Raw genomic sequence first — 14,585 nt, 5'->3', positions numbered from 1 at the left:
ATCTATAACAATTTAAAAATAATAATACTTTATTTATATATTTATTTATTGATACACATCATATGTTCAGGTGGTGTAAATAAAAGACATAAGTTTGAATATTCAAGCTATAAGTTAAGCACATCATGTATTTTCCACATTTAACATTGCATTGTATACCCACATTAAACCATCATCATCATAATCAAACCTTTTATTGGCATCACGTACAACAGCCAAAACAAATCAATACAGAATTACCACTTCCCCAGTAGCACAAAACATTTGCTAAAAGAAAGGAGGCAGAGCAGTCTATCGTCACATCTCTTGGTCTCCAGGGAGATCAGACGTCTGCAGTGCATTTCGACGACAAAAAACCAAATAGAGATATTTAGCCACTAACTTGATGAGCTCCTGATCATATTAAACCATATACAGTTGCATCTTTCCTCTTCCCAGTATGCCCCAGTGACTTCCCTCACCCCGTGCATGGCATCCTTAATACTTCTGTGGTGTAGTGGTTAAGAGTGGTGGACTTGTAATCTGGTGAACCGGGTTCGCTTCCCCGCTCCTCCACATGCAGCTGCTGGGTGACCTTGGGTTAGTCACACTTCTCTGAAGTCTCTCAGCCCCACTCAGCTCACAGAGTGTTTGTTCTGGGGGAGGAAGAGAAAGGAGAATGTTAGCTGCTTTGAGACTCCTTCGGGTAGTGATAAAGCAGGATATCAAATCCAAACTCTTCTCTTCTTCTTCTTTCTTAAAGTACAAACACAATCTATAACAATATTTCGGAAGGCAAGCAAAAGTGTCAGGTTACTGTCGAGAGCAGGGGTAGTCTACATGATGTCATTCAGACTCTTAAATTCCGTCATTCCTGAGCAATGGTCATGGGGAGTTGGTGGAAGTTGTCATCCAATAACAGAGCGGATCATGTTGTTTGCCTCATGTTTACAGATTCTGTACAACCAAGAGTAGTTCAATCGCTTTTCTGAGGGCATTCTGTGAAAATGCCAGTCTCTTTCTTATTTTAGTCAAAATATTTGCTTGTTCCTTCCAGGCACACCATAAACTCTGGGTAAATATTCAAGCTGAACTGCAGGTTAACCTAGCAGAGAGAAAAAGAATACGATTCCTTTGCTAGGCAGGCTTGCCGCTTTCTTCGTGTTCACGAACTCTCCGTGTAAAATCCCCTGCGGAATGAAGTGCTTTTGCGTTCCTGGAACGTGAAATGCTGTTTTCCGGGGGTCCCGTTTCGACTCACAGCTTCGTGGGTGAGATTCGCACACACCCCGTCACCGAGACAGCTGGAAATGCTGTTAAATGTATATCAATAATGAAAATAACAGTATTTGTGTACTGAAGTCATTTGCAGCTGCTGGGCTACAAATGTGTATCCCTGCAGGAAAAAGCAACAATTGCAGAACCTCCTGACTCTTTTTCCTTTCGCTTCACCCCTTGGCGATGGCTTGGACAAGCTAGACTGATTAGCTTCACTGGTGCTTTTCTGGCGACTCCATTGGAACAAATGAAATGGAATTGTATTATTTCTGTTTTGAGTATTTGTTGCTATTTGGGTGGCTCAAATGCATTTCAGTGGTGTAAGTTCCTCTGCCTTTTTATTTTTTATTTGTTTACTGTTTGTATATAATTTTTTATTAAATTTTCTGTTTGACAATTTAAAATACTCATTTTACATCAATAATAATAATAATAATAATAAATTATATTTATATCCCGCCCTCCCTAGCTGAAGCCGGGCTCAGGGCGTGAAATATACTCAGAGTCGCAAAGTGATTTCATGCTCTTTATTCAGCTCATAGTGGTGAGGAGGAATGAATCAAAGTCCCCTCAAAGTATCTGCTTTATATACATTATTTACACAATGGGCTGCACATGATTGGCTAATTCCGGAATTCTACTGTAAGCCAATCAGGTTGTGGATTCACTTCTATCTGGAGCATGATTGGGTGGTTCCTGCCAACCAATCATACTGCTGCATTGTTCTAGGACCAATCAGACTGCTGCATTCTGAATCCTATTGTTCTAGGACCAATCAGACTGCTGCCTTTTGGATCCTATTGTTCTAGGACCAATCAGACTGCTGCAGTTTGGATCCTATTCAACTCAGTACATAACAGGGCGGCTAACAACAATAAAATAATACAACATTCTAAAATCATTTCCTTATAAAATTAATTCAAATCAAATTGATGGCAAGCATTGGGCTAGAGTTCTGTGAAGATTGCCAAAGGAGGGAGTCAGGCTGTGCCCTAGTCTCTTGTGACAGAGCGTTCCACCAATGGTGATATCAATGACTTTCCTTCTTCTCTTTCCATGGTTCATTTTGCACATCATAAATCCCTGCATATTGTACAAAAACTACACCATTCCGTATTCCATTACTACACCCATCAAAACTTATTTACACTGTTGAATTTATCTTAATGCTGCCAGAGTTTTCAACTGTGCACAATTATTTCCCATATATTCAATAAACGTTTTCCAATCTTTAAACGTATGTTCTTCTTGTTCTCTTATTCTATATGTTAAGTCTGCAAGCTGCGCATATTCTGTCAACTTAAGTTGCCATTCTTCTTTAGTTGAGACCTCGCTCGTTTTCAATTTTTGGGCTAACAAAACACAGGCCGCAGTAGTGGCATACATAAATAACCTTTTTTTTTTTTGGACACCAGGGAATTTCAGTCTGAATTATCCCCAACAAACAGGACTCTCTGTGGTGTTATTGTTTTGGAAAAGTACTTTTAAACATTTTTTTCAATTCATTATGCATCATTTCCCAAAACACTTTTAACCTCCACTCACTATCTTTTTCTGATGGCGCATGGGGAAAGGGTGTGTGCAAAAGGCTCCTCCCAGGTAGACTATATGGCTTAGTGAGCTTGGCATAGTATCTCAAATAGGACAAACTGAAAAGTCACAAGGTTGCGAGCAAGCCTTTCGGTTGGATCCAGAACAAGTTAGTTACACTATGGGCTTAGGTCCCCTTGAACACATGTGACTGGATTTCAATTAGACAGAAGCACAACTGAGGGATCATCCACATTTCCAATTGTCTTGTCACTTTCTCCCAGGAAAATCCACTGCTTGCTGCCAAATCTGAGCAAACATCAACTGGGTTTTCCGTGCACTGACGTTTGCTTTGATTCAGAGGTAAAGAGTGGGTTTCCCCAAGGAATGCAGCAGAGCAGATGGAAAACTGCTTAGACATATGCCTAGAATGCCCATACGTTTCCGAGCACAGTTCAAAGTGTTGGTGCTGACCTTTAAAGCCCTAAACAGCCTTGGCCCAGTATACCTGAAGGAGTGTCTCTACCCCCATCACTTAGCCCTAAGGGCCTTCTGGTGGTTCCCTCCCTGCGAGAAGTGAGGTTACAGAGAACCAGGCAGAGGGCCTTCTTGGTGGTGGCACCCGCCCTGTGAAACGCCCTCCCACCAGATGTCAAGGAAATAAACAACTACCGTATCTGACTTTTAGAAAACATCTGAAGACAGCTCTGTTTAGGGAAGTTTTTAATGTTTGGTGTTTTATCGTGTTTTTAGTATTCTGTTGGGAGCCGCCCAGAGTGGCTGGGGAAACCCAGCCAGATGGGCAAGGTATAACAAATATTATTATTATTATTATTATTATTATTATTATTATTATTATTATTAATTATTATTATTATCATCATCATTATTATTATAGAAAGCATGGGACAGGCAAAAATAATTTGTAACTGTGCTTTCTAGGCTTGGGACAACTGAAGTTTGGATGATCCAAACTTCTGGATACAACCTTTTGATTTTACCGGAATTCTTTTTCAGCAATAAAGTTAATATGCTATGTTATTTTTCTAATGGACCAACTGGGCTGGCTGTATTTTGTGTGTGTGTGTGTGTGTGTGTGTGTGTGTGTGTGTGTAACCAGTTGATCACAAATACAGGGGTGCAAATATTTATATATAATATATATTTCTGGGAAAACGGAATTTGGTTTTATTTTTTTATGACAGATGGTGGATGGGAAATTGGGCAATGATTATATATTTTACAGATTTTGAAACACATCGGACTAGTTAGTTATTAAGCCAACAAAGAACCTATATTTGCAGTGCCAGCTTTAGGAGCTTTTTTGGGGGGGGGGACGATGACCCTTGTATAAGATAACTTGCCTTCGCTCCCCATTGGCTTGCTCTCTCTCTGTAGGTCCAGCTGCACAGCCTCCCTGAGACAGTGCAAAAGGTGAGTGGAATATCCTGCTCCATCTCACTCTGGCCACTGTTGACATGCTCAAAGAACAAAGGTGAGCAGGCAGTAGCAGGACATGTCCAGGTAGTTAAGACGAAGATAACAAGAGCAGAGGAACACAGTGTTGTTTAAAGAAAACAACTCTAATCTGAGCTCTGATACCTCGAATTGATGAAGACCTGAGTTATACTTTGTGTTCTTACATTTTTCTCTCTGTTGACGACTCCCATTCATTGTATTATACCTTCACAAAAAATCGGAATAAAGCACTGTCTTTGCGAATGTGACTCGATCAAGACTCAACTTGAGCTGTGCACGTCATGTGACCATCCAAAAATGGGAAGATTTGGCAGCCTCATTTGACATTTGACATCTTAATTTATTGTGCAATGACTTTAATGTCCAGATGAATGGGGGGGGGACAGTTCTGTTTGAATTTGTCTACTGGTTGTAGTAAAAATAAATAAATAAATTTATAAATGTCCTCGCAGCAGGTTTGGAACATTTGGAGGTGCATAACTACTCCATGAAAATGCACCCCATAATAGAAACTATACGTCCGATAAAATGGCAATAACATGGAAGAGTTCTATCATCTGCTTGGAATAAAGGACCCAATGGAAGCTTGAACTGATGGATTTCTTGGATGGCTGCTCTTCTGCTTCCATTGGCCTAATTTATTTAGTAAAATAAACCAAAAAAAAAATGTTGCATTTAGGCAAATCACCCAGTTTCAAGAGGGGAGCAATATTTCAACTTTAAAATGCCCTTTTCAAAAGGATTTCAGCTTTCTTTTGCTCTCACAAAGGCCTGTCAAAATGGACATCACTTGGGATTTGGGGATTTGATATTCAGCTTTTATGTGGACCCCTGTTTTGAAATTTTCCTCTTCCACAGCTGTTGTCAGTCCTATTCATAGAGCACACTTTTTTGGCATGCTGTCTGTAACAAATGTGCTAGCCTTTTTACTGTTGAATGTCCTGGAGTGGCAGGAGGTTTTTAATGTTGTGAATTGCTTTGCAGCTACTTAGATGACTGGAAAAATAAAGCGACTGCCAACTCAGATTTCCATGTGATAGCTGATAATATTGGCCGAATGCTATCAAATCCTAGAATCCTCCAAGCAAATCTTTGAGCCCCCATCAAAAGAAGCATGAGGATAAACACAGATGTGAGATGATCTCAGAAATGCATCAAAAACATAGAAGCCACTTATTTTCAAAAGGTACAGAGAAAAACAGGTCATGATGCACCACTGAGCCGAAGTACCCTGCCACTAAAAAGCATCTTCCTTGGGTTTTTCCTATGTCAGACTTCTGTTCCAAGGATGGATGAAGATATATATGCCAATAAGCAGATTTAAGATACTGTTATAGATTGGGGGACCCTGGCCTCTAAATTGTAGAAATTGATAAATGGTAGGATTTTGATTAATTGGGATATGGATGAAAGCACAAGCTGCAGAACTGTGCCAGACAAGGAATCCCTGGGCTGGATTATGCAAACCAGCCTGGCTGGCCTAGCAAAGAGCAATTCTGTTAACAGCAGAAAAGGGGTCGCTGGACCATCTGAGAAGAATCTTTTGGCCTAGATAGACAGATATTGCCAACAGGGCCGTCTTAAGCGTAGCTGGCGGCGTGGTGCAAAGATCCCTCCGGCGGGCCCCCCCCCCCGTTTCCCAGAGTTGTCAATATTTTTAACAGGGGGGCGACCCCAAAGTTGTTGACCTTTTTAAGGAAAGGTTCCCCAGAGTTGTTGACCTGAACTTGGGAATTCCACAAGATTTCACTACAGGGAAGGAGAGGCAAGAGCTGGGGGGAAGCTCCTGCAGCCAATCAGAAGCCACAGAAGCCAATCAGAAGCCCGTCGGACGTTCAGCTTCCAAAAATAGTTCGCAAACCGGAACAGTTGCTTCCTGGTTTGTGACGTTCGGGAGCCAAAACTAAGCTGTTCGAAAACCAAGGTACAACTGTAATAAATAATTTGAGGGATTGCCTACTCCTATGTATATTAATCTGCTTGTGCACTTCCTTTATCTTCTGACACCCATCTGAAAAAGACACGTGGTAGCTGGGAAAGGGGTCTTCTCCATTTCAGCATCCCAGTTAGGGAATGCTCTTGCAAAGGAAGTTTGTTGCCCGCAATTTTGTCCTGATCAACACTGTAGGTGACAATGACCGCTCCCCGCTTAAAACGGGGGGCGCCCTTTGCGTGGACGCGTGCAGCCCCTAGATCTGGAGCGGCTCCATCAGCATAGGCTTGGCTTTGCCTTCCCTCAGTTGGGATACCTGGAGGTCTCCGCCTACCTCTGTCAGTTGTCCAATCCCACCTGGGGGAAGCGTTGCCAAGGAGACCAGGCCAGGTAGGGGAGGGATTACCTGCCCACACAATAGAGGAAGGATCTTACCTGGGAATCCTCACTTGGCTCCAGAGCTTCTCCCACCCTACCCACCCTCAGTTAATGTCTTATTTTGCAGGTTAACTTTTCTTACAGGTTTTGCAGGTTAACTTTTCTTCACAGGTATGTGGGCGCTGCTACGTTAAGGTCGCTGTTAAAGGGCTGGAAAGGAATTTCCCTGCATTGGCAGGTTTCGCCTTTCCCGTAGCAAAACGTCACAACTTTGGCGGTATCAGGCCTTGGGCGGAATCCTTTTGTCCATCTTCCTCTTTGCGGCGGCGATACCAGGGTTCCCCGTTAAAGGGGTTTTCTGAAGGGAGGCTTTGACCGTACGCCGAAAGGTCGTCATTGCTCTCCCCTGCGGCGGCGGCGTTACGGGGGCGGCTATCTCTGCTTGAACATATGTTCTCCAGAGCCGGCCCATCCCCCCCCCACTGGATAACCCTGATGCTCCCTAGGTCCCCGGCGGGGGACTGGGGAGGGAGAACGCCCAATGCCTGAGCCAAGGTCTACCCACATTTGAAATTTAATAAAGTTGTGGCCAATTTAATCCCATAGCACGTTGTCTTGAGTCGTTATTCCACATGACGGGGGGACCGCGCGGGATCTGGGGACTCTGCCTGTCCACGCAATCAGAATTTTGAAAGAGTCATAGGAGCACAAGGAGAGCTTTGCTGGATCGGGCAAATAGCGCATATCAGACGTTCCAAGTGTCCCTATTTGCCAGGGACAGTCCCAGATTTACAGAAGCCACCCTGGATTCTGATTAGATCCCAGAATGTCGTGCGTTTCCTTAGGACACCCCTATTTTCATCGGAGGGTATGGAGTTATGAGACCCCAGAGCCAAGGAGATACAACCTTTAGGAGACATATAATTTGGAAGCCAGGCCATATGTTGGAGTGGCTGGGGCACCCCAGTCACAGGGGTGGGATCTAAGGATAATGGTGGTGGTGATGATGGAATAGATGGCCCTAGTTTCATCAGAGAAATTGTTGAAGGGAACATTTTGTTCTCATTTTGGCAAACCACAGTGGCAGCGGTGTAGAGTAACTTGTAGTTGTGCAGTCCTGGAAACCAAGTTAAGCTTGCTATGTAGGGATTTGAAAGCCAGAACCTTTAGGGTAGCTTTGCCTCAAATGATACAAGTTCCACATGCACAGCCAGCTAGAGCTTCACAGTTGAGGAGTGTCAATATACAGATGAGAAGTGATGGTGTTAGGAATAAGTTTTGGGATTTGTAAGGCAAGGAAGATGTTTTGAGACAACCCTTGCCTGTACAAAAGAGATGGGCTTCATTTGAACCAAACTGCTTAAAACAGAAAGTGTGGCAGAGCGATTGTTAACCTGATCCCTGGAGAAAAGTCAACAGGAGATATGAACAGACGTGCTGTGGAAGACCAACTGATTCGGTAGAGTCACAACCAATGTATGCATTTGATTTTCTAAACAGTTTTATGGTGCTTTTGGAAGAGTTGCCATACTGTGCACCTTTCTAAATTCAGTCCAGAATGCTATTGCTGTGATTCTGCTGGGCAACTGAACATTATGTAGCCAGACCGAAAAGCCATACATGCTTGGGGGAAACAATGATGCCTGTGGAGTGGAATGTTCTTCCCATTTGGATTGGACATTCCTAGAAGTCAAAACCTGGTGACTTACAAAGTCAAGTGCACATCTCTCTCTCTATCTATGAAGTGCTCTAATAATTTTAAATTGCTCTATATTGCACATTTTCAGGTCTCTGATCACCTTGAAATTCACATACTTACAAAATTGCTCTAATAATTTTAAATTGCTTTGGGTAGAGCGATTTGGAATTGTTAAAGTGCTTCAAAGGTTCTTTTCTTTACAGTATTTTAATCTAGAAGCAAATCTTGAGTGAAACTCCAATAACTTTTCGAAGAGATGTAAAATATTAATATCTGGAAAGAAAATCAAATCTCTAAAAATTTCATCTCTGTGAGTGTGTTCAGGTACACTCATGCATACAATTTGACAGGGGAATATATTATACATATATTAGACAATGAAGACACCATTGTTCTCAAACATCACAAAAAATAAGCATATTATTTAGTCCACTCACCTTCCCCAGTGGGCAGTGTTGTGGCAGGGCATCCAGGACCTCCCAGTGACTCAACTGTGGGCAGAGGGATGCCGCCCACGTCATGGGGGCTCCCGGCCACATCACGCCCCCAGCTGACCAATCGGCACAGCCGGGGGCATGGCCGCCTGCCCTCTTTTCATGTGTTGCTATGATAGCGGCCTTGCTATGGACTAATGATAGCGGCCTTGCTATGGACTAACATTGTTGGGGCTGGGTAAGAATTTTTCCACTTGGCAAATTGGCCCCAGCCATTTGGTTTTCGCCTACCTTGTATCATCATAGCTTTGTAAGGTTAGGCATTGGCTAAACCTTGTTCAAGGGACGCGGGTGGCACTGTGGGTTAAACCACAGAGCCTAGGAGTTGCCGATCAGAAGGTTGGCGGTTCAAATCCCCGTGACGGGGTGAGCTCCCGTTGCTCGGTCCCTGCTCCTGCCAACCTAGCAGTTCGAAAGCACATCAAAATAGGTACCACTCTGGCGGGAAGGTAAACGGCGTTTCCGTGTGCTGCTCTGGTTCGCCAGAAGCGGCTTAGTCATGCTGGCCACATGACCCGAAAGCTGTACGCCGGCTCCCTCGGCCAATAAAACGAGATGAGCACCGCAACCCCAGAGTCGGCCACGACTGGACCAAACGGTCAGGGGTCTCTTGACCTTTACCTTTAGATATGTTGCAAGCTGCCCAGAGTTGCTGGGGCAACCCAGTCAGATGGGTGGGGTAGTATTATTCTTATTATTATCAGTGCTTTGTTCTGGGGGGACGAAGGGGTACGCATACCCCTAAACATTTTGTGAATCTAAGTTTGGCCTCATGAGGGGCAGCATTTCAATATGAGTAGGAAAATGAGAGTACCCCTAAACATTTTTTTTTCCAGGAAAAAAAGCACTGGTTATTATTATTATTAAAGAGGATGTCCCTGTTTTCATCGGGAAAATGCTGGAGGATTTGCAGGGATTGGAGGTACCAAAGTGGCAGAGAGGGGGAACCAAACAATGGCTGCAAACGGCACTGAAATAAATATATATACTGTTCGGCATTTGGGAGAAACATTTCAGTCCTCCTTGAAAGGAGCATGCCTTTTGTCCCAAAGATGTTCACAGGAGAGCTTTCATTGCATCCCTAATTGGGGCAGATTCATTTTGCTTACTGCCAAAAAATTAAACCCTCCTGCAGCAACTGCTGTCATGATTAGCTGGACAGATCTGCCTTAAGGTTGCAACTGAAAAGATCAATGGCCTGGTATCTCTCCGTTTCCTTGCACCATGCTGATTAGGCCCTTCACTTTGTTTAGTGTGTTAGGAAGGTAGCTCTAGCAGATAGAAAAGACTCTGTCCCTGTGGTAAATATATTGACATTTACAGACACAGCCTGAGCACAACATGAGGAGCGTAATGAGGAATTTGACTGCTTTCTCCTCGTTCTCAGGCTTTCCGGCTTAGCACCGCGGCATCCCACGGTGAATTACTAGCTACAAAAGAAGGGCTCTGTTTAGAGGCTGACAATTGAGAGCATTTACAATTAGCTGAATTGATTAACCTTTACAAATGCTGTTACCTTTATGAGGATTTCCTCCTCCGCCCACCCTGGCACCGGTCGAACAATATGCCTTATTGATTAAACACACAGTCCTTTTAGGACAGCTCTGATTTGCTTGCGACTTTGTCAATCATAAAACCCTCTTGGGTTAAAAAAAAAAAAAGGACAAGAAAAAGTGGAGAGAAGGAAGCAGGAGAGGCTGCCATGTGTTCCCTACCACAGGGTTGACGACACCGAGTGATTGGCGCCATGTGAATGGCTCCCCACCCCCCCTCACACCTGAATGCGAGAGCGAATGTGCTACAAAAAACAAGGGCTGCGAATCTGCCTTCCATATGCTCATGCAAACCTCGGTCTGTGTATCAACAAAAGTGAGATATATATTGCACATTCTGCGCCTGAGATGAAGATTTCTGGGCTAACTGAGAGAGATTGGCAGCTATGTTACGAACATTATCTACGACGACGCGCGCACACACAAATTGCTTAGGTTACACAGCGTTGCGTTGTGCAACTGCTCTTTTGCACTAACTGCAATCCTTGACGTTATTAAATTTTGGGGCTGGAGGGGGGGGTCTGGTGGCGCCATTCTTGCTCTCCGCCCCATATCCCTAAGCGACCTCCCCCAGTGACTGATGTCAGTCAACCACTCCTTAGGCTTCAAAATAATGTATGTTATTGTCAGGCGGATGTCTTCTTAACCTCGTGCCCCGCAAAGCTTCTTGAACACACAGAGAATCCCATCTGCGTGGCTTTTGGAGGAGGCTTTCTCCCTTCCCGTTTCAAAGGATGGATTTCTGTGATCGGGAAGGTTAATGGACTGACAGCAGAGGTGGCCGCAGTGAAGATTCATCAGTGTGCCCACCTGGTATACCTGCTAAAGCAGACTCTCCCCTTTGAGAGGGAATAACAGCAGCTTGGCATTCCGCCCCCCACCTCACCATAGCAATTGAGATGGAGGCTTCTCGTTATTCTGAGCCTTTGATCCATTTTGGATCCTGTATCACATTATTTGGCTTATTTGGTCTTGGTCTGTGACTCAGCAGGCACTGATCTGAGGACGCCAGATTCATTTCATTTCATTAGGAGGGCTGCTGTATTTACACAGAGACTGAAAAAGACACCGAACGTGATGGAATTGGCCAGGACAAATGTATTCAACAGCGTATCTGAAACATGAAATATTCAGATTTAGTAATTGTTCAGTGTGGCAAGCCTTCAAATTATTTCATATTCCTCACAATCACTTTAAGGGAAAAATACTGCAATATTTTTTTGGGGTGGGTGGGTGGGTGGGAATGAATAACAATTTGAAAAAGAAGCTATAATTCCATTCCATTTCTTATTTTGAAAAAAACAACAATTTAAACTCCGTGTTTCTGTGCGGGTATATCTCAGCCTAAGCTTGTGCCATATATAGGTGGCCACATAAAAGCCATTTAATATTTTCCCCATTTATAAAAGGCAAAACAAAACATGATACTCTGGATGAAAAACGGAGGAACAATGATGGCACGCTGCCATTTCTTTTCCTAGTAACTAGGGATCCCCCCTCCTTTTCCAAGTAAAACCAGGGAGCCGCTGTAGCAAAGACTGTAGCATTCACAGCATGACAAACAAATTAGAAAACAGCAGATGCAGCACAAATTAAGATGTATTTAGCACAGCAGTCCATCAGATGTGTGAAAGTCTTTTGTATAGCAGCTTTACGAGATTGATGTATTGCACTTTCGACAGCTGATAATGAACCCTTCCAGCAATTAGAGGTGGAAATACGGAGGATTCAAAATTGGTGTGATTCCCAGTGGGGTGAAAAGAAATCACTGAAGAAAATGTTATTGTGAGAGTTACTATTTGGGGCTAGAGTGGGGGGAGGGAGATCACTAGATAATGCAAACGTTCAATGGAATTCTTCCTTTTCTAATGCTGTTCATACTAGATTTATTTTGCTCTCTCAAAGCAACCATGCACATATATATTTTTTGTGCTATCCCATATGCTCCAAACTCTCTAGCAGAACACCCACTGGGTGTCACCTCTTCCAGGCTGGCCCAAAAACACTTTTGTTTCCTGTAGCAGTTCCCAAATGGTATGTTTCACTTAGGTCGACATTTTAACAAATCTCGCAGCACCATTCAAAGTAAAGATGCGCCAAATTTCCTCCCCAACTCTTGTACTTTCATAAAACCACTTATTTCCTCACAAAAATATGTGCTGGATATTCAGTGACTGATGGTAGGGGGCAAAATTTTAAGAATATTTAGTCTTACCAGCTTCGGCCAAGTATTCCTGAAGGAGAGTCTCCATCCCCATCGCTCACCCTGGACACTGAGGTCCAGCCCCGAGGGTCTTCTGCTGGTTCCCTCACTGCGAGAAGTGAAGTTACAGGGAACCAGGCAGAGGGCCTTCTCGGTAGTGGTGCCCTCCCTGTGGAACACCCTCCCTTCAAAACAAACAACTGTCTGACTTTTAGAAGACATCTGAAGGCAGCTCTGTATCAGGAGGTTTTTCATTTTTGTTGTTTTATCGTGTTTTTACTATTCTGCTAGGAGCCGCCCAGAGTGTCAGGGGAAACTCAGCGAGATGCACAGGCCAACAACAACAACAACAACAACAAATTAAAGACAAGGCAGCCAAAGAATGTTCCTTGTTCTTTTTACATGAAGCCTTGTGGCCTGGCAGCTCTCAGCTGTCCAAACACATTCCTTAGACAGAAGACTCCAAGAACAATGTTCCATTGCGATACATTGTGATTCCAAGGGTCAGCCTGGGAAAAAGATGGCTCCACTCATTGGCCGCAGTTCAGCCCAGCACTAATTCAACCACCAACCCCTTCCTTTCTCTACCTCCTGCCCTTCTGGGGAAGGATGGTATTAATATGTTTCTCCCTCATGCATGGCATGTAGGAATGAATAGATCAGTCGAAATGCATTCCGTTTCATTTGTCCTGACACTCAGTTGTAGGACTGTTCCATCCTCTTCCATAGAATCAGAATTGTAGAGTTGGAGATGACCTCCAGGCTCATCTACTCCAACCCTCTGCAATGCAGGAATCTCAGCTGAAGCATCCATGACAGTTGGGTGCATATATTTTTTAAAGAATGTGTGGAAAGTTCTCATTGAAACCAAACTCATCATTATACACATTTTTTGTATCCATTTCCTCCAAATATTTACCTTTCAGTGCTTTTCAATGTGTTTCCTTGTCATATAACTCCCCCCCCCCCAATATTTTAATGATTTCCCAAAATTTTAAACACACAAACAAACTTAAATCATAACTGAACTTGGTCCAATCTTAGTAACATTGTTAATGTCATATTGTCATATAACATTTTAAACCATGAAATACGTATTACTGCACACACTTTTTGATACAAGAGAATCACCTTGCAAAATTCAGAGAAGCGGGACATCTGATTGGGAATTGTGTTCCTACCTGCAAACAGGTTCAGGACTGTCGAAATGAGTCTTTCCACTAGCAAACAAATTTATCCTCTGTCCCTAACAGTGGAGCCAGCCTTCTTCCTCTCTCCTTACCACCAAACCTCATTTCAATATTTATCTCTTCCGTGAAGCCTTTGCTGCAGCCCTCATTGAAGGGATGCTAAGAAAACATATCTGCATTTGCTCCTCTTCCTTATCCCCACTGCCTCTCCACCTCACCCTCCCTTTCTAAATTTAGTTTTATAGTCTCTTAGGGGTCAAGGCTTGTCTTTTGCTTCTGTCACCCTAGACTGTACCATGCGCATTGATGACTATAAATAAATACCACATAATATATAGCTGTGATTTAATTTTAGGTGCTATTGATGTTTAGTGATCTTGAGGATTAACATAATGTCTGTTGTGTGTGCAATGTATTATTTCCCTATAATCTGGCATTATTTCTATAAGCTGGTTTTTAAATATGAAGAAGCATACTAATAGTTTAGCCTGTTTGCATTGATGCAGCGTGTTTTCTTATGCATTTGCGTCAGGATCCTGGAATGGCAAAAGGGGTAGCAAACACGAAAGAGAAAATGAGCAAAGTCAACATTGGCCATACTAGGAATACATCAATCTCTGTGTTGACTCAGACTTTCTACCAGTTTGGATATTGTCTCCACATATTCATTCATAATGAACACACGTGTGTCTGCAGGTGGTGAAGTACATTAGTAGGCAAAATTGTGGAAACCTTTTGGGAAAAGTGTATTTCCGAGGTTTGATGGCTCATAACACCTGATTGGCTCTCTGAACGCTCATGCTCATTGGCTACATTCAAACGAAGGAACGCTCCTGCATATCAACCTAAGCAAGTTGTGCTTCCCTTTT

Source organism: Podarcis filfolensis (genome assembly GCF_964270895.1).
Source record: "Podarcis filfolensis genome assembly, chromosome: 11".
Classification (NCBI taxonomy): Eukaryota; Metazoa; Chordata; class Lepidosauria; order Squamata; family Lacertidae; genus Podarcis; species Podarcis filfolensis.
Note: the sequence above shows the minus strand (reverse complement) of the source record.